At 40.5% G+C, this 24,407-nt stretch overlaps 1 protein-coding gene across 3 annotated transcripts in view; it reads right to left on the bottom strand.

Moving 5' to 3' along the window:
• taok3a (TAO kinase 3a) overlaps positions 1 to 23,633 on the bottom strand; it is a 112,397-nt gene extending 88,764 nt beyond the window's left edge. For 2 of the 3 annotated variants that reach the window (XM_063034545.1, XM_063034547.1), the window contains exon 1: positions 23,490 to 23,633. The gene's annotated coding sequence lies outside the window, so the exon portion shown is untranslated. Of the gene's footprint in view, positions 1 to 23,185; positions 23,333 to 23,489 lie in introns of those variants that run through there. The other variant, XM_063034546.1, reaches the window with a different exon arrangement.
• Between the last annotated feature and the right edge of the window lie 774 nt (positions 23,634 to 24,407).

Genomic DNA, 24,407 nt, shown 5'->3' with positions numbered 1-24,407 from the left:
TGTATGTTGTATCTCTTTTTTTCCCCTGTAAATGCCTGCAAGAAAATGAATCTCCAGGTAGTGTATGGTAACATATACTACCACTAGCACACATGCTTTTGATAAGTTCAAGTTCAGGTTTACTGTCATTCAACCATTAACATTTACAGCTAAATGAAACAATGTTCTTCTGGAACCAAGGTGCCAACACAGTATCGTTATCAGGTTTAATATCACTGGCATATATTGTGAAATTTGCTGTTTTATGGTAGCAGTACATTATAATACAAAATAGTAAAAACTATGAATTACAACAAGAAGAAATAAAAAAATAAAAGAGGTAAAAAAAAACTGAGGTAGTGTTCATGGATACATTGTCCATTCAGAAATCTGATGGCAGAGGGGAAGAAGCTGTTCATGAAATGCTGAATGCTTGTCTTCGGGCTCCTATACCTCCTCCTTAATATAACAATGGCAAGAGGGCATGCTCTGGGTGATGGGGGTCCTTAATGATGAACGCCTTTTTGAGGCTTTACCTTTTGAAGATGTCCTAGATGCTGGGGAGGATAGTGCCCACATGAAGCTGGCTCTGTTTACAACATTCTGCAGCCTTTTCTGATCTTGGACAGTGGCCCCTCCATACCACACAGTGATGCAACTAGCTAGAATGTTCTCCATAGTACATCTGTAGAAATTTGAGAGTGTCTTTAATAACATTCCAATTCTCCTCAAGCTCCTAATCAAATATAGCTGTTGTCAAGCCTTCTTTGTAATTGCATCAATATGTTGGGCCCAAGATAGATCTTCAGAGATGTTGACACCCAGAAACTTGAAACTGCTCACCATTTCCACTGCTGATCCCTCGATGAGGACTGGTGTGTGTTCCCTCAACTTCTCCTTCCTGAAGCCCACAATCAATTCCTTGGTCTTACTGATGTTAAGTGCAATGTTGTTGCTGCAGCACCACTCAACCAGCTGATTTATCTCGCTCCTGTATGCTTCCTCATCACCATCTGAATTTTTACCAACAGTAGGATGTGCAACTGACAAATCTATAAATGATGTTTAAGTTGTGTCTAGCCACAAAGTTGTGGGTGTAGAAAGAGAGGAACAGTGGGTTAAGCACGCATCTTTGAAGTGCACCAGTGTTCATTGTCAGCAAGGAGGAGATGTTATTTCCAATGTGCGCAGACTCTGGTGTCCTGGTAAGGAAGTCAAAGATCTAGTTGCCGAGAAAGGTACAGAAGCCCAGGGTCAATAACCAGCAGCCTGACAGAAGTATTACTATTATCTAGGTGATCCAAGGCTAAATGGAGAGCCAGTGTGATTGCATCCACTCTTGACCTATTGTAGCGATTATCAAATTGCAGCAGCTCCAGTCCCTGCTTAAGCAAGGGTTGATTCTAAGTATGACCAACCTCTCGTTGGTCACACAGTAGATGCAAGTGCCACTGGGCAATAGTCACTGAGGTAACTCACTTTGCTCTTCTTTTGGCTCTGGTATGATTATAACCTTTTGGGAGCAGGTGGGAACCCTCTCTCAGAATACATGGTTCCTCCATAGAGAGAGATAGTGCACCAAGTTCCGAGAAGTTCACTTCACAGATTACCTCACCTGGTTCCTTAATATCACCTTCCTGAACAAGACACAGCAGCGACTCCACTTCCTAAGGAGACTGAGGAAAATGAGGCTCCCCACCTCCCATTCTTAACTGCATTTTATAGGACCATCGAGAGCATCCTGACATGTTGCATCTCCATCTGGTATGGAAGCAACCAGGCATTAGACCGGAACTCCTAACAAAGAACTGTGAGAATGACCGAGAGGATCATAGGAGTCTCCCAATCATCCATCCGGGAACATTTATCAGGACAGCTGCGTACGCAGGGCCCTTAGCATTATTAAGGATCCCACTCCTCCATCCAGCATCCTCTTTGACTTTCTACCATCAGGCAGGAGACTCTGATGCATAAATGCAACAATGATCAAGATGAGGAACAGTTTCTTCCTTCCCCCAGCCCATTGGACTTCTGAACTCCCTGCTGCATCACATTCAAAATGTCACAGATTAATCTGTTCTGTACCTTACAATATTTAATTTATGCACTTTAGTCTATTTACTTGTGTGTAATTTATCTGTAGATTTCATCCTTACTTTCAGAAGTTGTGTGTGCTATATATACTACAGAGCTTTACACCCTGATCCGGAGAAACGTTGCCTTGTTTGATGGTATACAAATGACAATAAACTTGACTTGACCTCCAACTGCAGCAGTGAGAGATTAAAGACAAAGCACATAAAATAATATTAACAGATAATTAAAAAACTGTAGACGTACAAGTTGACAAAGTGCATATACAACATATAGTTAAATATACAACAGTAAAATGCTACTGGCGCTGTCAATAAATAAAGTGCTCTGGGTGGTAGCAGGGTGTTCAGAAGTCTCACAGCTAGAAAAAGAAGCTGTTACCCAGCCTCACAGTCCTTGATCTTATTCTGCGGTACCTTCTCCTTGACACTAGAAGCGAGGGTCCTTGACGATGCTGAGGGCACCGTGAACGCAGTGCTTCTGGTGTACACCCTGGAAAGGGGTGGGGGGGGTGAGAGAAAGATTCGACTGATTGTCTCAGCAGGGCTTAGGGTCAGATGTTTTGCAATTCCTGTACTAAACAGTGATACAGCTGGTCAGGATAGTCTTGACAGTGCTCTGGCAATATGTGGTTAGAATGCGGGCAGAAGCCTCACTCGCCTCAATTCCGTCAGGAAGTGGAGGTGCTTTCTCGATTGAAGAGGTGGTGTTGAGAGACCAGGTGAGATCATCAACGATGGGCACTCCAAGGAACTCTGTGCTCGTGACTCTGTCCACCAAGAAACCATTAATGTGCAGTAGGGAGTGGTCAGTGATAATAACTTTATATTGAACTTTGAAGATTGCTAAAAGTAGTTACACAAGTCTATATTCTGTTCCATAATGTGTGTTGGGTCTTAGAGCAGTTAAGATTGACACAATACTGATTTTAGTATTCATTGCATCGTAGAGTTCAAACCAGGTAGATATTATTACATTCCTTAATTCTTATTGTTGATGATAGTGCCACCACTTCAAAAGTTAAAGATTTCCAAGAACTTTATAGCACGGGCCTAATTTGTGCATTTTTTTTTACCTGCAAGGTCAGCCTCAATGCATTTTCTTTGTTGGCTTTTCCTTAGGTGAAAATTGAGTAGAATCAAGACTTTCACTAATATTACACTGAAACTGACAGAGGAATTTTCAAATCTTTTCTATTCACAATGGCAAGTGTCTGCATTTCACTAAGCGCCTTCATTTAGTCACTCAATGGAAAGTGAAAAACTTAAATGAAGGGAAATAATATTTCAATACACTTCCTGTTACGCAGTAAACATCAATGGTTCGAGTGAGTGTTCACTGTAGAAGCACGAGGAACGCACAAGAAAATAGGACACTACTCAGCCCCTCAAACCTGCCCCATCATTCAATATGACTGTTGATAGACACTGGCCTCACTCAACTCCTTTTCTGTGCCAGTTGCCTGTAACCTTTAATTCCTCAATCTTTCAAATAATTATCTCCATTTTAAATATGTTTGATGATCTAGCTCCACCACACACAGGGGTAGAGCATTCTAGAGCTCTTTAAAAGAAATGTCTATGCACCAATTATAAATGAACAGCCTCTATTTTGTAGCTCTGTCCCTTTGCTCATGACTCTCCCATTCAAAAAAACTTCTCCATATTTACCCTGTCAAGTCTACTTGAGATCTCGCACTTTGAGTCAGGTTACCCCTCAAGGAATTATAAGCCCAAACATTAAGCCTTCCTTGGTAGGAATTGCTCGTGATTCTCCTTTGAACTACCTTCTTTATTCAGTTTATAATTAATACAACAATACAGAGAATGCAGGTTTAGTTTCTCTTTCAAGCCCTCAAAAATGCCTGATCAAAGTTAGTTTTTTATTACTTTATTGTTTTCACTCTTAAATCTACCCCCATAAAGGACCTCCTGATCTATCTTAAATATTTTGCATTGCACAAGCAACTCATTCTCCAAAACTTTCCTTTTTCACCAATGATTTTCAACCTGGGAGCGGGGGGGGGGGGGGGGGGAGGGATAAAGCTCAAACATTAAGGATTTGTTGGATAAAGGTGGTGAACAGAAGCACCTCTGATAAGATTACCCAAAACAAATAGGGGTGAGCATAAAGAACAAAGTGGGGGTGTAGCAGAAAGACCTTAGAAAACACTGTAAGACACTACACAAGAGTAAGTTGCACATAAATCGAACTCAAAAGTGTTTGTAAATGGAGTATGTTATTACAGTGTGAAAAAATTGAACAATACAGGTGGTTTTGGAGCATTTTTATCTTCCAATGACAATAGTATATACAGAACTGTGAAAGGTGTTACTTTTTTACCTTTTGAAAGTATATTAGTTCTATTAATAATTTTTGCACCAGCTATTAAATAAAAATATCAAATTCTTAACTTTAGCCTCTTTAAGAGCACTGAATTTATTACCTCACCTTTCAGAATGTATTATTTCAACAGTAAATTACTTTAAAGTACAAATTGATTACACTGTGGCATTGATGCTACATTTGGGACTGTTACATGCAGGAGTCCATCACTTAAACTAAGAAAAATAAAAACTGTGAATGTAACATCATCTACAATGGAGAGGAAATTATGTTCCTGAAATCAGATTAATTGCAAAGAGGCAAGAGGGAAAATCAATTATTAGATTCAGAAAATACAAGCCCAGGGAAAAATAACAAACGCAGGAAAAACTCAGCTAGTCATATAAAAAAGCAATTAATGGCAACTAGGAGACATACTGGAATGAAATAGATAGGCTGGTCGACTGGGATCACAACAACGTTGTACTCAACATCAGCAAGACCAAGGAATTGATTGCAGACATCAGGAAGAGGAAGTCGGGAGAACACACACCATTCCCCATTGGGGGTGGGGTGGTCGCCAGTGGTGAAAAAAGTAAGCTGTTTTTAAGTTCCTGGGCATCAACACCCGAGGATCTATCCTGGGCCCACCATTTTGACACAATCATGACAAAGCCACACCAGCAGCTGTACTTTATTAGGAGTTTGAGGAGATTTGGGGATGTCACAAAAGATTCCTGAAATGTACAGTGGAGAGCATTCTGACTGGTTGCATCACTGATATGGAGGCACCAATACACAGAATCATAAGAGACTTCATAGTTTGTACACTCAGCCAGCTCCATCACTGGCACAAGAGTGGCACAGTAGTGTAGCGGTTAGCGCCAGCAGTCACCATTGGCGACTCCTTCCCACCACTATCTGTAAGGAATTTGCACATTCCCCTTACGAGCGCATGGGTTTCCTCTGGATGTTTGGCTTTCCTCCCATATTCCAAAAACGTATGGATTAAAAGTTAGGATTAGAAAATTATGAGTATGCTATTTTGATGCCAGAAGCATGGTAACCCACGGCACAAAGCTGGACTGTGCTGGTTGTAGACACAAATGACGCATTTTACTGCATGCTTTGATATTTTCACGTTGTGACAAATAAAGCTAATCTTTAATCTTAAACAAGAGAAAATCTGCAGATGCAGGAAATCCAAGCAATGCACACAAAGTGCTGAACGAACTCAGCAGGGCAGACAGCATTGATGGAAAAGAGTACAGTCTTTCACCAGGACATGATGAAGTGTCTCGGCCCAAAATATCGATTGTACTCTTTTCCACAGATGCAGCCCGGCCTGCTGAGTTCCTCCAGCAGCTTGTGTGTAATCTTTTATCTTTTTCTTTTAGGCTTCCCTGCCACTGAAGACATTTTCAAAAGGTGGTGCCTCACAAAGGCAGCATCCATCATTAAGGACCATCACCAGCTGGGACATACTCTCTTCTCATTACTTGAATTAGGGAGGAAGTACAGACACTCGAATATTTTAGGAATGGCTTCTTATCCTCTACCATCAGATTTCTGAATGGCCCATGAACACTACCTCACTATTTCTGTTTTGCACTAATTATCTTTTTTTTAAATTGTAGCTTAGAATTTGTTATACCTACATTGCTCTGTTGCCACAAAACAATAAATTTCATGACTAAGTCAATGACAACAAACATGATTCTGAAAACTCCTGAAGAGGGGTTAAGACATATCTGGTGACAAGATTACTGACGATTAATGATAGAGGCTCTCCTCAATCTGAAGTTGGGACTTAACTCACAATGATCACATGGTGGTCACTTTAAGGCAAGATAGTAGGCATAGATGCATCTGCCACTAGTTGGTTTGTGGGAAAAGGGCCAATTAGTTTTATTCCTTTCAGTGCTTTTTCTTTCAGGAGTGAGTCATTTTGATCAGTAATGTGCCACTCTTGATGATGGATATTGAAGACACTATACAGAGTACGTTCCATATCTTAACGAGTTCCCAGTGTTTCAAAATCAGTTCAAAGAGGTTAGTTGGTAGTAATCAGAAGGTGGTTCCCTGTCCAAGTTTGAAGTTCTGCCAAGAGACTTCCATCACTGAAAGGACTCTCATTGCTACTCCCACTGGCAAAGACAACCTTTTTGGTGGGTCAGTGATGCCAGTGGGACAGGACACAAAGTTAAAAGTACAAAGTATGTAAACTATATACAATAAAACCTTGAGATTGGTCTTCTTACAGGCTGCCACAAAACAAAGAAACCCAATAGAATCCATTTTTAAAAAGATAGTCAAACACCTAAAAGAAAAGAACAAAAAGAACAAACCATGCAAACAATAAAAAAAACAAGTAACACTCAGAACTAAAGTTCACGGAAGCAAGTCCACAGCCTCAGTGCAGCACAGAGATGATTAAATCTTGTGGAGCCGTGAAGTGACCATTGGCCCATTCCTCACCTCAATGCTTAAATCAGCCAACCTCAGCTCATTCCTCGCTCTCAGGCCCAAATCCTTCTGCCTCAATTTGAGCTGTACCCACCACAATCTTACTGCACCTTCAAGACTCCAGTTCACACCGCAAAAAAGGCAGTTCAAAAGCACAGCTCTGAAATGGAAGTTACAAGCTATTGATTGCAGTGATTGTTTTCCAGAAGTGTGATTAATAGAATAGTTAGTAGACTTGTTTGCTGTCAGTAAGGCACTACTGTGTCTCACCAGCACCATCTTAAACCAGGAAACGTTACTTGCATACATATCCACAAGTCTGTCAAACTCTCTGTAAACAATGATAATGTGGGGCAATTGTACCAGGCTGCTACTTAATTGGACTGCAGGACAGCTCTCCCAATTCAGATCCTGGCATGTTGGTGGGCCCTGCTTCTGGGAATGGATCTGGCCAATTACTGTGGCTGTAGTTATTCTAGCCTGAATGCAAGAGGGAACAAAACCTGTCTTTTGCCTTTTGCACTATTCCAATGATTCCTAATGCAAGCATCTGATCCGTCAACTCGACACATTACAACCAACAGAAATCAATATTGAATTCAACGATTTCACTTAGCTAAATTTTCTATTTTACACCATAATTAAACATCTCTGAGGAAAGGTTATAAAGCTGTAGTCCAGTTACTTCCATCTTCTCTCTCCACTGATACTGCCAAATTGATTATATCCACCATTCTCCTTTACTTCAGATTTCCAACAATCAGAGTTCTGTACCTCTTAAGCATCACAGCTGCAATTGAAAGGTACCCTCTCTTGCTATAGTTGCAGCCTGACCTGCTGAATGATCCCAGAATTTTTGTTCTTTTCAGAATTCCAGCGTGTGGAGATTTTTTTTTCTAGACATTCAACAACCCTCACGATCCCTTTTCTGTCTGTAGCATTTTAATCCATCTCTCTTGGTTCCACATCCCTTTATTCTCAACATGTCTTCATAACTTCCAATGTAGTTGAAAAACGAGGCAGGCAACTTTTTCCAGTTCCAATGAAAAGGTCTTGATCCAAAACATAAATCATTTCTACAATTACACTTGCTGCTGAGTTGTTGCAGCATTTTATTTTACATCTGTAAAAATCTAAATTGATTTCTGATTTTTAAAATAACTTCTACCATGAATGTTAAATATTATAAGACTGCAGGAATCATCTGGCTGCCTTAAATAGCTTCTTCATGCACTGCTCTAGACATCAAACAACTGAGGTACATCCAACCAACCATGGTCAAACCTTGCAGCTGTTTCTGTTTACTAGGATGTTAGAGGCTTGTTTCCCAAATATATATATTTTTAATGAATTATTAGCTCAAAATTCATTTCCGTTCCGTCAACTACAAAGGGTGGGTAGCAATGTGCCAATAATAAAAGCTGAATTATGAATGTTTGAGCTCAGCTGAGCAGAGGAGGTGCTAGAGGGGAAGTGGTTAGAATTGTTGTCAAGAAAGAAACAGACAGCCCCGAGGCCTTCCTTGTGGTGGAATGGAAGTGTAGAGGAACTTAACATCCATGGTGAAAATGAGGCAGTTAGGGATGGGGAATTGAAAGTTGCTGAAGTACTGGAGGGCATGCAAAATGCCACAGATGCAAGGTGGAAAGTAACAGAACCAAGGAAAAGTCTAGTGGAGTCGAGATATACCATAAAGAGACAAGTTCAGTGGGGCAGGAGCAGGCAGAGACAAGGGGCCTACTTCAGGCAGTTATGTTTGTGAAGCCAGATTCAAAGTTTAATAGCATTAAGCTACACTGCGCTCTGAAAGTTTTGATAGCAATGAGATCACAGTTCATAAAAACTTAGAACATGTTTGGGAACAATATAGCTCTATGTGCAGATGAAGACCAAAATTAAATGAAATTCTATTTTGTTTAAAAGAAAGAATGTGTCGCAATATATTCAAATCAGACAACGGGGATTTGAGGAGTGGGGTAATAGTTACCTTGTTATTTTAATTAAATTTTACAGGGGAAAACATTTATGCAATCTATGCCAAACTGATAAATAAAAAATAGTTTTAAATAGCTACATAAATTGTCTCTCTATGCCAATGCATTTCCAACCTAATCCACTGTATGAAGCTGATTTTTAACAATGCCTTCTTCCTCCATGAGAAGGCAATTACCTTTTGTGAACAAAAATGCTTATAAATCGTGTTCACAAAAGGAAAATTTTTGCATTTATTCATCACCTTAAACACAAGCAACTTTGCTATCAGCAGGAACAATGACCCCTATTATATCTATTCACAACTTTATATCCAGTAATCTGATGGGTTTCTATGAATATAATCAACATCATGATGACACATTGCATTCATGTAACACAGAATGTAGTTTCCAGTGTTTGGCTCAGTGAAGAGGGAAAATAGCAGTTTAAAATTTAAAATGTAATCAAGGGTTAAATTAATAGATATTTAACAATATTTTAACCAGTTTACATTTCTACTTTCTTAACAAAATAATAAGGATATTCAAGCAAGCTGGCAAACTAATAAAAAGTATATCCAGAAAGGGAAGAAAGAAGAAACATAAAGGTTCTTGGATAATGAGCTGGCCACTGAGGGTGAATGAAATTGTTCAGTTTCTACTCAGAAAATTCAGTTCATAGACAATTCTCAGGAACAAAACCCTTAATACAGGGATCCTCCCCACCCATTCCCTATCACAATTTTTCAGGGTGCTGCTAAGATCTGTGTACGTTTGTACTGCCCACATGAGGATTGCCATGTGATAGTGCGCAAAGATTCACAGGTTAATTTCGTTGGAGTGGCACCGTCTTATGAGGAATGTTGAAGCAGTCTGGACCTCTGCTCTCTTATAATTTAAGAAAAAAAAGAGAACGTGGCAATTCATTGAAATGCAAAAACTCTTTCAGAGCTAAAAGGATAGTTGCAGGGATAAAGTCCCACTACTATTAACTGCTCCCAGTGGTGTGCATCTCAAATAGTCTCTGATAAACAAGTCAGGCTCCTGGCCTTCACATGTGGCTAACTTACCAAGCCTGGCAGAACTGTATCTACTGAAAGGAGAAGATGCAAAGGTGGGTTACTGGCACCTTAAACAAGTCACTCTGGGCAGATGAGCTCATCAACCCCTCGAGGAGAAAGAAAACTCTGACATCAAACCTCCGCTGTCTTGCGGCTATATTGATTCATGGGGAAGGCTTCGGGAGTAAATCCCAAGAAAAAATCTGGACCTGGAGTCCCTAAGGCAGCCCTACGTACATTAGGCAATACACACAACACGATAGAGGAGCTCAGTAGTTCAGAAAGCATCTATGGATGAGAATCAACAGACAACGTTTTGGGCCGAGACTCTTCCTCCAGAGCTGATGAACGGCCTCAGCCCAAAATGCCGACTGTTTATTCCCATCCATAGATGCTGCCTGACTTTGATAGCTCCTCCAGCACAACGTGTGCATTACTCTGGATTTCCAGCATCCATAGTACCTCTTGTGTCTACGCATGCTGAGTTCAACGCTGACTGGCAACTCCTGCGACACCGCTGGTGCTAAACTCTATTGGTCTCCGCCATTCCTTTGATTCATCAGCTGCGTAGAGCAGGGTAGTCTGCTGGATGGGCAACAGCTTGCTCTGCACATTGTACTGCCCTGGCTTGTGCATCAACTGATGGAGACAACGTAAACAACTAGGGTGTAACATCCATAGTCATCCCAAGCAACAGAGGGCCTCAGAGGCATTACAATATAAATCTAAGTTTTCATTCCAGCAGTGGTTGAGTGGGATACATTTTCACCTGGTCTCAGAATAGGAATACATTTGGATTCAGTGGGAAGAATAATACATAATAACAGTTTTGACAGAGCAGCTCCAAGTGAGTAACAATGTATAATGGAGTCATTCCTCAAAATTACATCTTTTTGAAAATAGGCTTCCAATGTAAATTTAGCAGTACAGGAAATATGACTAATATTCATTGCTGCAGATAGGGCTGCATACACTTTGAAAAACAACCTGTTACTACTGAGGACATTGAAACACAAGAAGTAAACCAAAACAATGTGCAGACTTGTTTACTCTTGGTGAGGAAAGGGAAAGTCTTCCAATGAAGCATCGTTTAGAGTGTATTGGGACATGTTAGAACCGGCAAGAAACCAAAATTATCAGATTAAAGCACTCAAGTCAAAAGCAGGAAGTTTAAATTATGATACTATATTCGATTCATTCTTTTTAGCAAAAAGTCCACTATAGAATGGCATTAAAAGAAAACAGCTATAAACAAGAACAGTAAATTTCTAAAATCTGCACAAGGAAATTACAATAACTAAAAGATGAGACCAGTTATACAAAAAAAATCAGCAAAATACTAACTGTTTGAAGTTATTAGCCAATTAAAATGTGTGCACAAAGTCCTGAAAAAAAGATTGAAGCTTTTCTTTTAGTAACCAAGAGACAGGTCTTAATTAAAACATAAATCATATCATTAAAAACTTATTCTGATTGAACAACAGTAGTATATTTACCATGCTCAATAGGAATATAATGTGTTTGATGGTTAAATGAGAACAAAAGTTGCTCAATGGTAACAAGTTAGTGTGCCAGTTCTACGGATTCAGTTTGCTTTACTGAGAGAATTTCCATGAACTTGCTATACAACTTCATGCGCTTTCAATGGTTTTTAAAGCTGTGCTTCACAAGATACTTTTACAATAACCTTTTGATCCATAGCAATTTGAATCAGAATTATCACCGACTTAGATGATATGAAATTTATTTTTTCTGGCAGTACAGTGCAGACGAAATTACTAGAAATTACAAAATAAGTAGTTGTAAAAAAGAGTGAGGTAGTGTTCATGGATCATTCAGAAACCTGATGGCAAAGGGAAAAAGCTATTACTAAAATTAATTGAAAAAATTTTCAGAAACAATTCAATGTTTGAACGGAAAATTCTGGAAACATTCAACAACTCAAACAGCATTTGTGCAAAGGGAAACAGTTCACATTTTGAGCCAAAGATCCATCACCAGAACAGAAAATAGCAGAAACTCCGATGTAGCCGATCCATTCAATGCAACATAGTACTAACATCATTACTGCTTGTCCATTTGCACACAAAGAACAAGAACATGAGAAAATAAGAGGAGACCATCAAGTCTGCCCTCCTAATTTACACTGGTCTCAACGCCTGTGCTATTTCTTAAAACTCTATTTTATCATCTCAAAGACTAGAAGGGCTAATTTATAGAAGAATTATCAGCTATGGCAAGAGGCAGGAGCTTCAAACAAGATCAGATACACCTTGGTCACACTGAATGAAAGATTCAGTTTGATGGCCACCTTCTTTTGTCATATCCTTATGGATGAACTTTTGGATTCCATCACAGCATTTGGCTTTGAACTTCACTTTTAGTGTCCCAGTGAAATCATAATGAAACACAAGAAAATTACAATAATAAAAAGATGAGACTAATTACTCAAAAAAGTAGAAATCTGTAAAATACTGGCTAACTGAAGTTATTAACCAATTAAGATGTGTGAATAGTTTTAACTTCAGATTGATATGCAACCTAGAAGTGTTATCATCTGGATATTGGCATAGACAAAAGATTTCAAAATCAGACCTACACAATTTACTAGACTGGGTATTTTTGAACAGAGGAACTAGAAAGGCCTATTTTATTCTGGTTCATCTGCACTTAGCGCTATTTTCCAACAAATGCTACTAATTTTGGATACCATTTATGAAGAAAACTTGTTCAGTTTTAAAGTTCCCAATTACCCCAGTCTTTAGGAATCGAGACTTGGTGTGGAAAAAAGTAAAGGAATCATTCAAAGTTTCTGCAACAACATGTAGAAGTGCCTCCTGATTTCAATCATAAATAGTCTAAAAAATTCAAGATATCCTCATGCTTTTGATTTCCACAGTAAACATAGAAACATAGAAAATAGGTGCAGGAGTAGGCCATTTGGCCCCTTGAGCCTGCACCGCCATTCAGTATGATCATGGCTGATCATCCAACTCAGAACCCTGTACCAGCCTTCCCTCCATACCCCCGATCCCTTTAGCCACAAGGGCCATATCTAACTCCCTCTTAAATATAGCCAATGAACTGGCCTCAATTGTTTCCTGTGGCAGAGAATTTCACAGATTCACCACTCTCTGTGTGAAGAAGTTTTTCCTAATCTTGGTCCTAAAAGGCTTCCCCTTTATCCTCAAACTGTGACCCCTCGTTCTGGACTTCCCCAACATCGGGAACAATTTTCCTGCATCTTGCCTGTCCAATCCCTTTAGGATTTTATACGTTTCAATAAGATTCCCCCTCAATCTTCTAAATTCCAATGAGTATAAGCCTAGTCGATCCAGTCTTTCATCATATGAAAGTCCTGCCATCCCAGGAATCAATCTGGTGAACCTTCTTTGTACTCCCTCTATGGCAAGGATGTCTTTCCTAAGATTAGGGGACCAAAACTGCACACAATACTCCAGGTGTGGTCTCACCAAGGCCTTGATTCGTCTCCTATAATAACATGCCAACCAGATCATCTCTGTCATACTTTGGAAAATACATCGCAGTTTATACAACCATCCTCAATTTAACCCACCAAGCCCATATATTCTATTGAAACTATATTCTATCCAAACCAACCACAACATGTCATCTGATACAAAATTCTGATGGAGTCTGACCAATGCTCCAGAAAACTGAACAATCTATATACTACTAAAACTCTCATATTCTGTTTGTCTGTTTGTGACCTCCAATTAGCGCAAACGGTGCATTACAGCGGCACTATTTTTGGCTAAATTGACTTAAAATGCAGTAACTTACAGAATGCAGGCAAGGTTCAGGGTTATATATTCGTTAAAATTTGCTCACTCGCCAAAATCAACAGCTCCGCTTTCACCCAAGAGCCGATGTCAGCCATGATGGAAACAGCAACACGACACCACAACGCATACGCACAGCCAGCCTCAGAAGCGGCTTACGATGCTCACAGCATCGACACCAACTGGAGCAAAAGGGCAGGGCAGCTCTATTTTGAGGGGTCACTTTCTGCTAATCACCATCAGCATGTGCAGGATTGGGACAGATCTAACTGACACCCATCAATAAGAGATACTTAAATCTTATGGTAATGACGTACTTCCAGACACCCATCAAACCATTTGCTGCAGTCAAAGGACAGCAGTGACTATATCACGTCCATTTAGGAGAGCGCCAACCATATCATCAAGAATAATCAGCATCCTGGGAGGCTTTGGTGTTACTGCTTCGTATCTTCTATCCAGCATTATGGTAAAAAAAATATGGTCAGCCTAATTATGCCGCGTGGAAAGAGAAAGGGGACATTACGGTCAAGAGACGACTCCAAACATCGTCGGGAAGTGGCAAGGAGAGGGAGAGAACAAGAATCGGATGAGGTCAGGCAGGGCCGCACGACTCCAGGATCAAAGAGTCAGGACAAAAAATGATGAGACAAGAAGAGACAGAGGAGCTGAGAAATGCAGGTCTCCAGGATCAGTGACAAACAACAAACAGCAAACAGCAGAAGAGATGAAGAGACAGGGGATGAAAGGGCTGCACGTCTCCAGAATGACAAAAAACAGGCACAGGAGGAGGAGGGAGGACAGACGAAGGAGCAGAGAAATGCACGTCTCTAAGATCAGAGACAAAGAATAAACAGCAGAAGAGATGAAGAGACGGCGGATGATAGGACTGCACATCTCCAGAATGACAAGGAGAGGCACAAGGGTGGCAGATCAACCAGAAATGATGCTATCAAAAGTGTCCTTCACTAAACGAGGAGGAGCTATATTTGCCTTGCTACGCATCGCTGTTCTTTAATAAACTGAGGTTTTCTTCTTCAATTTCCAAAGCAAAGCGATACCAATAGCATTCAGGAAAATTTAATGTTCATTCTGGTCACATAAGACTGCACTACCCTTCTCTCAAAGGGTGCCCCAACGGGTCACCCTGTTGTCTAGTTCTAGCTCATTTCAAAATGATTCCATTTGGTGCTTCTTTGCCATCTCACATCAAATCTACTATGATGAGTACTTTAAGAAATGTTTCATGGCCAAACTTAGCTCCTGCCTGAGCAAGGACCTGGGCCCACAGCAATTTGCCTATCACAACAGGTATACAGCAGATGCAATCTCACTGGCTTTCCACTCAGCTTTGGAGCACCTGGCTAAGACCAATAGGTACATAAGACTGCTGGTTATTGATCACAGCTCAACATTCAGCACCATCATCCATCTCAGTACTAATCAATAATCTTCAAGACCTGGGCCTCCGTGCTTCCCTCTGCAACTGGACCCTCAACTTCCTCATTGAACACAGTCAGGGCAGAACAGTAATAACATCTCGTCCTTCAGAAAGTAAATTCTGAAAATATAACTATTCCGAAAAAAAGCCAGTATGACATTGTACATTCCCTCCACATTTTGTTGTCTGGTATGATTGCCTTCACATTGGACTACCTTCATGCACAAATTCTATAAAGAAGTAAAACTACACAATTTCTCATATTTTCAAATATTTTCCCTCTTCTTGGCCTATTTCATCCTTTTCCATTTGCATTCCATGACCTCTGGATTTAATATAAACAAGACATTATTTCAGTATAAGTACATTCTTGTCTTTCAAAATGCCCTTTTGAATTGCTTTATCTTCCTTGCACTTGATTACATTAAGGTTGTTCAATGAGCCTACCAATAACTAGACAAAGGATAATCTCAAAAACAGATGATTAAAAGCTCAAAGCATAATTTAACTCAGAAGTTAAAAAAAACTGTGTATACATCCACGACTATCCACGTTTAACGATAAACACTGTAGGTCAACTAAAATATACGGAATGTTATAAGATATAAAGGAATAATATAATTTACTATAGTCTGGTACCCATTTTACAGATCAGTGCAGAGAATACTGATAAAATAAAGTTTTGTCATAAACACACACCGGCCATACTTGATCTCCAGTATCTGACTAGTGCTCACTAGGTTAAAAAAGTTAAAAACAAGTTTCTTTCAGAGACACTTCATTTTTATCTTACAAATAAAAGCCTTAGCAATGCAATAACTTCAACACAGTTTCAATATGAAGGCAACTAAGCAAGACTACTGTATCTACCAAGTACATCATCTGCAATACCCTACATATCTGCTTCAAACTTTTTCTAGTTCATCACCAGGAGGTGAAACACTGACACAGCAGATACAATTACGATAAAGGCAGTTAGAAGGTTTCAAGTATTTTTAAATTAGATCATTATTTTAAAATCATACACAGAAGTACATTGCTAGTAGAATTAACTCTACAATGGTCACAGCTAAAGAATAGCTAAAGTCCAGCACCAAGGCCTAAATAGCAACTGGGCCTTACTGCAGAGCCCCACTTCTGGAACCATCCTAACGACTGGCAAAGCTGGGGGTAAAACAAAAATCAACCCTCAACTATTGTGAAAAGTTTAGAGTATTTTAAATATCTTAAAATAAAATGTGAATTGAAGATTCAAGAAAAAACTTTTTAAACATTTTAATCAAACCAAAATACTTAGTGGCCACTTTATTAGGTACCCTTGATCATTAATGCAAATATCTAATCTGCAAATAATGTGGCAGCAATACAATACATAAAAGTATGCAGACATGGTCATGTGGCTCAGTTGTTGTTCAGACCAAACATCAGAACGAGAAAGAAATATGATCAAAGTGACTTTGACTGTGGAATGATTGCTGGTGCCACACAGGATGGTTTGAGCATCTCAGAAACTACTGATCTCCTCACTTTTGAACAGTGGCATGTAGAAGATTATCTCAAACAGACAACACACCAAACTTTGACGTGGTTGGGCCACAGCAGTAGAAGATCACAGTGGGTTTCACTCCTGTTGCTAATAAAATGGCTAATGAGTATATATTATCTTTTTGAAAAGAACTGATCTTTGCCTCCTCAGCTGAAAGTTTACAATCTTAACATCACTGGGTTTCAGATACTCCCAGATCCAACCCAGTGCAAAAACTCAAAGGTCATTCCGGAGAATTTATTTTACTACGTGGAGGTAAACAGCACAGTGATCTGATAAATTCCACAAGCTTCCATATTCAACAATACACTTGAGAAAGTCTGGGACTTGCAACCATTCCAACAATGGAACACCAAGGACTTAACCCACCAAATCCCAGCATGCTATTGCAAAAGAACTTTCCAAAACATCCAGGATAACTGTTAACATTTATGTTGCAAATTTCTGAACTTCCCCCTTGTATGTCTCTTGCTATATTACCTGAATAATTGCAGTTACACATCAGAATAATTGATTTTGAATCAAATACTTTGCAACGCTACATACAACAGAACCACTACATAAATACATTATCTTTCTAAATTTTCCTAAGACCACCCCAAAATAAACCTGGAACTTTATAATTAGCTTTTGCCATTTTGAAGGTAGTGATATGAAAAGACAAAAAAAATGGTCAATGTATAAGAAAATTGATATAATAAATGTAATCAGTCTAAAACTTGGATGATGTGCAACTCAGAACTGCTAGATACTCAACACAGCTGGACAGAACTCAAGTGCAAGCACTCATTGCATATTATTTGGCAGGGTCATCAAAAGACTGATTTTTCAAGGACTATCACATCTACCAATCGAAGATCCTAGCAGATAAATTTTAACAAGAGGATGATGAATGCATTCTGGTTCAAAAAATGCAAGCAGCAAATGTACTGTGAACAGAAGTGGAGCAGTGAAACAGCAAAAAGATTAGAGCAAACAGGTTAAAGGGATACCCAAGTATGTTTAGCAAGTTGATAATGTTGGAAAAACTTAATAAAATATTATATTGTGTACGAGACTTTTAAAAAGTTCAAATTCAAGTTTATTATCATTCTACTGTACACACGGATACAGCTAAACAAAATAACATTCCTCTGGAACCAAGGTGTAAAACAGAATACATATATCACATACAGCACATAAAATAACATTAACATAAATATATTAACAGATAATATTTTTTATAATTTATCTAATTCCCAGTCTTTTCTCATTCCAAGATCTCACTTAGTCTACTCACTATCTCTTTACGATCCTGAACAGTCTGTAACTAGTCTGTCTACCACCATACCACTTGTGGCACCCTAGTTAAATTACGGCTATCTTTGTCAATGAGCCACCAACTCATTTGGAGCATACATGATAAATGTTCAATTTTACAAGTGCATTTAGCATTTGTGTTTTATCAATACAAAAAACAAAGTACTATGTTAAAAAAACCTCCAGTTCAGTCACATGAAGAATTTGCCATTGTGAAACTGTGGAATGTCAAGGATTAACGACTGACACAGAAATTTTGGCACATTCAATTTTACACAAAGACAGCTATATAAAAATGCTTTTATTAAATGGGTTTCATGATTTAAGGATTCATCAGAGCACTAGACAAATAAGTATGCATGTTTTAATGCAATGTCAGATTAGGAACTGAAACAGTCAATATTTGATGATACAAATAATGTAATGATGACACAATAAATTATATTTTTAGTGATGCTGATTGAGAGATAAACATTAAATAGGTGGCTGAGGATATGATCCCCTACTCTTTTCAGATATAGTGCCAGAAATCTCTTACATACATCTACCCAAGAGAGCAGATGGGATCTCAGTTAGCATTTTATTTGAAGCCAGCTATGCAGCAAATGCAGCAAAGCCTCAGAATTGCACTGGACTGTCAGTCGATATTGTCATGTTCACATCTCTGACAGGAATTAAAATGCATAACCTTCTGACTCAGAAGCTAGTATTACCCACTGAGCCATAGTGGATAGTGATTAAAACAATCTGCTCAATTTGGCTAATAAATACAGATTGGATCAAATAACCTACTTAAACATTTAACACATCCCCTTAGGAATGGGGAGGGGGGGAGAAAGTGAAGCAAAAGCAATTTAAAATATAACATACAGTAATTTTAAATAATCACCTTTTGCATCAAGGTATCCATTCTGGAAACAATGCACGTTATCATAAGATCAGGAATTGAGTTTTAATGAAGGGCCTTCAACTCTTTCTCTTTGTGTAGAAGTCACTCAACTTGCTGAGCATTTCCACAACTTAGTTTGATTTTTACATTTCTAGTCATTGCACTTTTTTATTTTCTTCAAGAATTCACAACTTCAATGCATGGATAATAAAGTATACTATGTGGCACTACTACCTGCAGTAACTTCTATAGTACCACCTTTCATTGCCTTATGGAAGGAGGCAAGTCTGGCCATTCAGTCATTAATGTGACAGTTCTCTACTTGTGCTCCTCTCAAATTCATTGCCCCAGCCCTTTCTCTGCAAATGAAAAATCATAAGCAAACTGCAGAAACTGGAAATCTAAAACAGAATTAACATGCAGCAGATCAGACTGCACTCATAGAAAGTGAAACAGATAAATTTCCAGGTTGAAGACTCTTCGGCAGAACTGGAAAAGACAAAGAAAATATCTCTGATCTGGTAAAACCAGGGTAACTGTGAGAATGAGCTGTAAACAAGGTCAATGAGTGAATGGGAGCAGTTAGGGAGTGAGAGCATAGATAAACAGAAGCTGCAAAAAATGCAGAGCAGGAAGACATACCAAAGAGGTAAACCTATATAGCCTTGCAAATACTTCATTTTCGCAGAATACATTCATCATATTTCTTCTTGAAAGTCACAATAGGACCAGCCGAGACAGAATCATGCTTAATATGACTGGCATGTTATGAAATTTGTTGTTTTGCAGCAGCAGTACATTGCAATACATAATAAAAATTATAAATTGCAATAAGAAACGTTATTATATAAAATAAGTAGTTCAAAAAGCAAGCAAAAGAAGTGAGGTAGTAAACACAGGTTCGCTGTCTATTTCAGAAATCTGAGGGAGGAGGGGAAGAAGCTGCTCCTGAAACAGTGAGCATGTGTGTGACTTCAGGCTCCTGTACTTTCTCCTTGATGGGAGCAATGTCCTGGGTGATGGGAGACCCTAATGATGGATGCTGCCTTTTTGATGCATCGCCTTCTGAAAATGTCCTCGACGCTAGAGAGAATAGTGCTCATGATGGAGCTTGCTGAGTGTGCAACTTTCAGCAGCTTTTTCTGTTCCTGTGCAGTGACCCTTCCATACCAGATGGTGATGCAACTAGTTAGAACGTTCTCCACAGTACATCTGTCGATATTTGTGAGTGTCTTTGGTGACATACCAAGTCTCCTCAAACTCCTTATGAAATATAGCCGCTGTCATGCCTTCTTTGTAATTGCATCAAGATACTGAGCTCAGGATAGATCCTAAGAGATGTTGACACCCAGAAACTTAAAAATAATTATCATTTCCATTGCAGATCCTTCGATGAGGACTGGTGTGTGTTCCCTCAACTTCCCCTTCCTGAAGTCCACAATCAATTCCTCGGTCTTTCTGACATTGAGTGCAAGGTTGTTGTAATGACACCACTCAACCAGCTGATCTATCTCACTCCTTGTCACCATGTGAAATTCTGCCACCAATAGTTATGTCATCAGCAAATTTATTTATGATATTTGAGCTGTGCCTCGCCACACAGTCGTGGATGTAGATACAGTAGAGCAGTGGGGCTAAGCATGCAACTATGAGGTGCGCCAATGTTGATTGTTAGCAAGGAGAGGTTATTTCCAGTCTGCACTGACTGTGGTCTCCCAATGAGGAAGTCAAGGATCTAGTTGCAGAGGGAGAGAAAGGCATTCCAAATACCAACCACATAGCGTCAAAATCTTTTCCTCCTAATATGCCCAGTTCTTCCCAGCTTTGTTTTGTACACATTATCTCAAGACCTCAATCACTCCAAAGGAAACATCTTTCCATTATCCACTTATTTCTATATACTTGGATCAAATCTCCTCACAGAAAAGCAAACTGTTGCAGTCTTGGACAGTCTTTCTAATCAATGGAACTAGTCTGTAAAAAAAATCTTATTTGGATACCCTCTAATGTCCTGCAATGTGGCTGCCAGATCGAACACACTATTCCAGTTGAGGCCACGCCACTGTTTCAATAAAGTTCACCACAAAATTCCCTACTGTCATACGCAATGCCTCCACTTTTAAAGACCAAGGGGGACTTCATGTTACTGACTACTTTCTCAACCTGGCCCACTGCACTCATTGGTTTGTACACACATACCTTCAAGTCACACTGCACCTGCATTCTTTTTCAATGATTTACTTTATGTTGCCTTTCCTAATCAATTCACCACCTCACATTGGTCTGCATCAACATTCGTCAGCAGGACATCTGCCTGTTCCATCATATTGCTGTTTCAGAGACACTGAAGCTCATGTCTACAGACAATCATGCACAGACATAATACTTATCGCATTTGCAGCCTAACATTAGTATTAGTTTCAACATGGATGTCGTAATGCAGATAAAATATTCAAATATACTCGACAGTATGACATTCCACCTAAATATTATTGTGCCATCAAATGATAATGAAGAGCAACATGGCAAATGAAGATACAAGGAACCATTAAATACAAAACTGCTCTCCCAAGTGCCATGGATTAGAAAGAGAAAATTATCTGAAGTTCTTCGGCATTAATTACACTCATAATCTTTCTAATAAATGATTTTTAGAAGTCCTAATATTGAACTATGTTTAACTTTTTTTGCTGTTACAGTTGACAGGATACATGACCCATTCAAAATATTTAAAAGGGAAAGTAACTACAAATAGAATAAAGAGAGGCTCCAAAGCTAGAGAAGTCTTCATCATCAAAACTGGAGCAGCAGAGACTGAGGGAAGTTCTGACTGAGGTGTGTTAACATTATGAAAGGTATAGATAGAGCAGACAGCATCTCCCCTCACCCCGGGATTGAAATGTCCAATACTAGAGGACAGGCACTTAAGGTGAGAGAGGGTAATATCAAAGTGGGGGGGGGTGTGTGAGGGAGATTTTTTAAAACACAGAACGGTAGGTGCTTGGAATACACTGCCCTGCTTGATGGTCGAGGCAGATATGGTTAGACTTAGATAGGCACATGAATGTGAGGAAAATGTCAGGATATAGACAGTGTTGACAGAAGATATTAGTTTAGTTGGCCATTTGATTACTAATTTAATTGGTTCGGCACAACATTGTGGGCCAAAGAGCCTGTTCCTGCGCTGTACTGTTTTTTTTATGTTCCAATGCATTGCAAAACAAAAAGTATACCCAAAGGAAAAGGACTTCAGATGAGGAGTGGCATGACCACTGAATATCCAACTAATTCCTTTCGTACACAAGTTCACCCATTCACCCTGCAAGATTCTGAGACGGCTTGTGGTTAGGTCATCCCTCATGTGTCAGATGGATCAAGACCCAACTAGCCAAGTATAGTACAAGTTCAATACTAACAGGAGGTACCATCCAATCTGATACTTTTCAAGTAATTTATAGAGGGTTGAAAATCTGGTGATATTTCTACTTAAGTGAGTCTTTTGAAGAATGCATGGAGCGTTCTTGCAGAAGTCACACAAAGTATAGTCGGCACTAACCCAAAGTACTGTTGGGCAGACTCGGGGGGTGGGGGGTGGGAGGGAATAGTTAAAGTAGCAAAAAGTCACTCTCAATTACAGGGAAATAACCATATAGTGCTGCTACCTGTTGCCAATACCGGCTGCCCAGTCCAGGGGTTGTCAAGAATTATATAAGCAAATAGCAATAGGTAGAATAAAAAGATTGGGCTATAAGCAAACTCCACCCACCACAACTGCAGACCCGAGCTTGGTATCAATAATCGGAAGCACTAGAACTTCAAGGAAGATGGCATTCCCTTACTGCCGCCTCATCCAAATCAACCCCACTGCTCCTTCTCATTAACATCACCAAACTTGACCCTACCAACTCTCTCCTGCACCACCAATGCTGCCATTCTATCCTACCCCACCATGCCTCACCCATTCTCTCCACCATACCAGCTATTGTCAACTCCTCCCCAACTACTCCTTCATCCTCCACTGCCCTTCTGTCATTTATTTCCACCTGCGTCCACTCTTCCACCCTCAGCCCAAACTACTGTTCTCTGTCCCCTGCCACGATCCCTTATCTACCACCCTGTCACACCCTGCTCCATTCACCCTCTGCCCATCAGATCCTTTCATGGGCCTTCCCACCAACCCCCAACCCCCTACCCAGCCTAACCCGATCCCCAACCCAACCCCACCCGCCTCCGACTATTCAACGCCCCCACCCCTGATCAGACCTTATCGAAATCCCGCACCCGGCCTGCCGAGTGAGCGATGCTTTACCGGGTTTAAGGAAGCAGCAGATAGGACTGTCAGAGAGAATGCCCCTCCGCAGCGATCCCCGACCCGCAGCGGGCTGGTCCGTTCGAGCTGACAGTTCCACTCCGGCTCGGTAACCCCTTCAGCTCCCTACCCCGAGAGGGTGCGCGACCCGACTTCCTGGTGAAGGCCAGACAGCGCAGGCGGAAACGCCGCCAACCCTCCTCCTCCTCCTCCCTCCACATAAACACACGGCGGCTGAGAGCAGCCGCCGGCCCGCCCGGGCTTCGGGATGCGTCCGGACCGCGGACGGGCCCCGCACACTCACCGGCCGTGCTGGCAGCGGGCCGTCCTCGCCTCCGGCTGCCCTCCGACCCGGATCGTCGCACGCTTAACCCCACTCCAGCCCCGAACCAGCCGCCGCTCTCCGCCACCACTAATATGGCCGCTCGACCGCGCCTCCCCGCCGCCAAAGAGCGTTCAGACGTGTCGCAAGAGAGGACGCACTCCCTCTTCCCGCGCAGGCAATATGCCAGCTGGCTGGAGGACCAACCAGTGGGAGCGGATCAGCACCGCTCTGCGCCGCAGCAGAGACATCCCCTGCCTCCCTGTATGCGACCAGCATCCCCTGCCTCCCTGTATGCGACCAGGGGCTCGAAGCATCTTGCCAAGTGAAGGAAGGATCACACAACACGGAAATCGGTCCGTCCGCCAACTGATCCATGTCGATCAAAATTCCCATTTAAACTATCCCTGTAAGCCTTTCCTATCCATGTTTGTGCCTTTTAAATGTACCGGCCCCAAACACTTTTCTTGGGTAAATAATTTGCCCATCGGGCCCCCATTAATTACTTTTCCTTTCACTTTATATCTTGCTGTTTTTTTATTAACAAATCTGAAAGAAAGCACCACACATTCTATGTCCCTCATGAATTTATCCACCTCTATTAAGATCACACCTCACTCTCCTGCTCTTTATTGGAAAGCAGTCTCAACCCGCTCTACCTCTCTCCATACCTCAGTTCCTCAGGTTTTGGCAACATTTTCGTCAATCTCCCCGATCCCTCTTTCCAGATGAATGGCATCTTTCCCATAGCAGGGCAATCAGAACTGAGCACAATTTTGTTAATGTAGCCTCGCCAGCATTTTGTACAATGGGTTTGCTGGGGGGGGGGTGGGGGGAGGTGAACACAGGAGACTGCAGATATTGATATCTGGAGCAAGAAATCCAGAGTAGTTCCGATGA

This window comes from Mobula hypostoma, chromosome 27 (assembly GCF_963921235.1).
Source record: "Mobula hypostoma chromosome 27, sMobHyp1.1, whole genome shotgun sequence".
In the NCBI taxonomy this organism is placed as follows: domain Eukaryota; kingdom Metazoa; phylum Chordata; class Chondrichthyes; order Myliobatiformes; family Myliobatidae; genus Mobula; species Mobula hypostoma.
The sequence above is the reverse complement of the archived record's forward strand: the minus strand, read 5'-3'. Positions and strand labels throughout refer to the sequence as shown.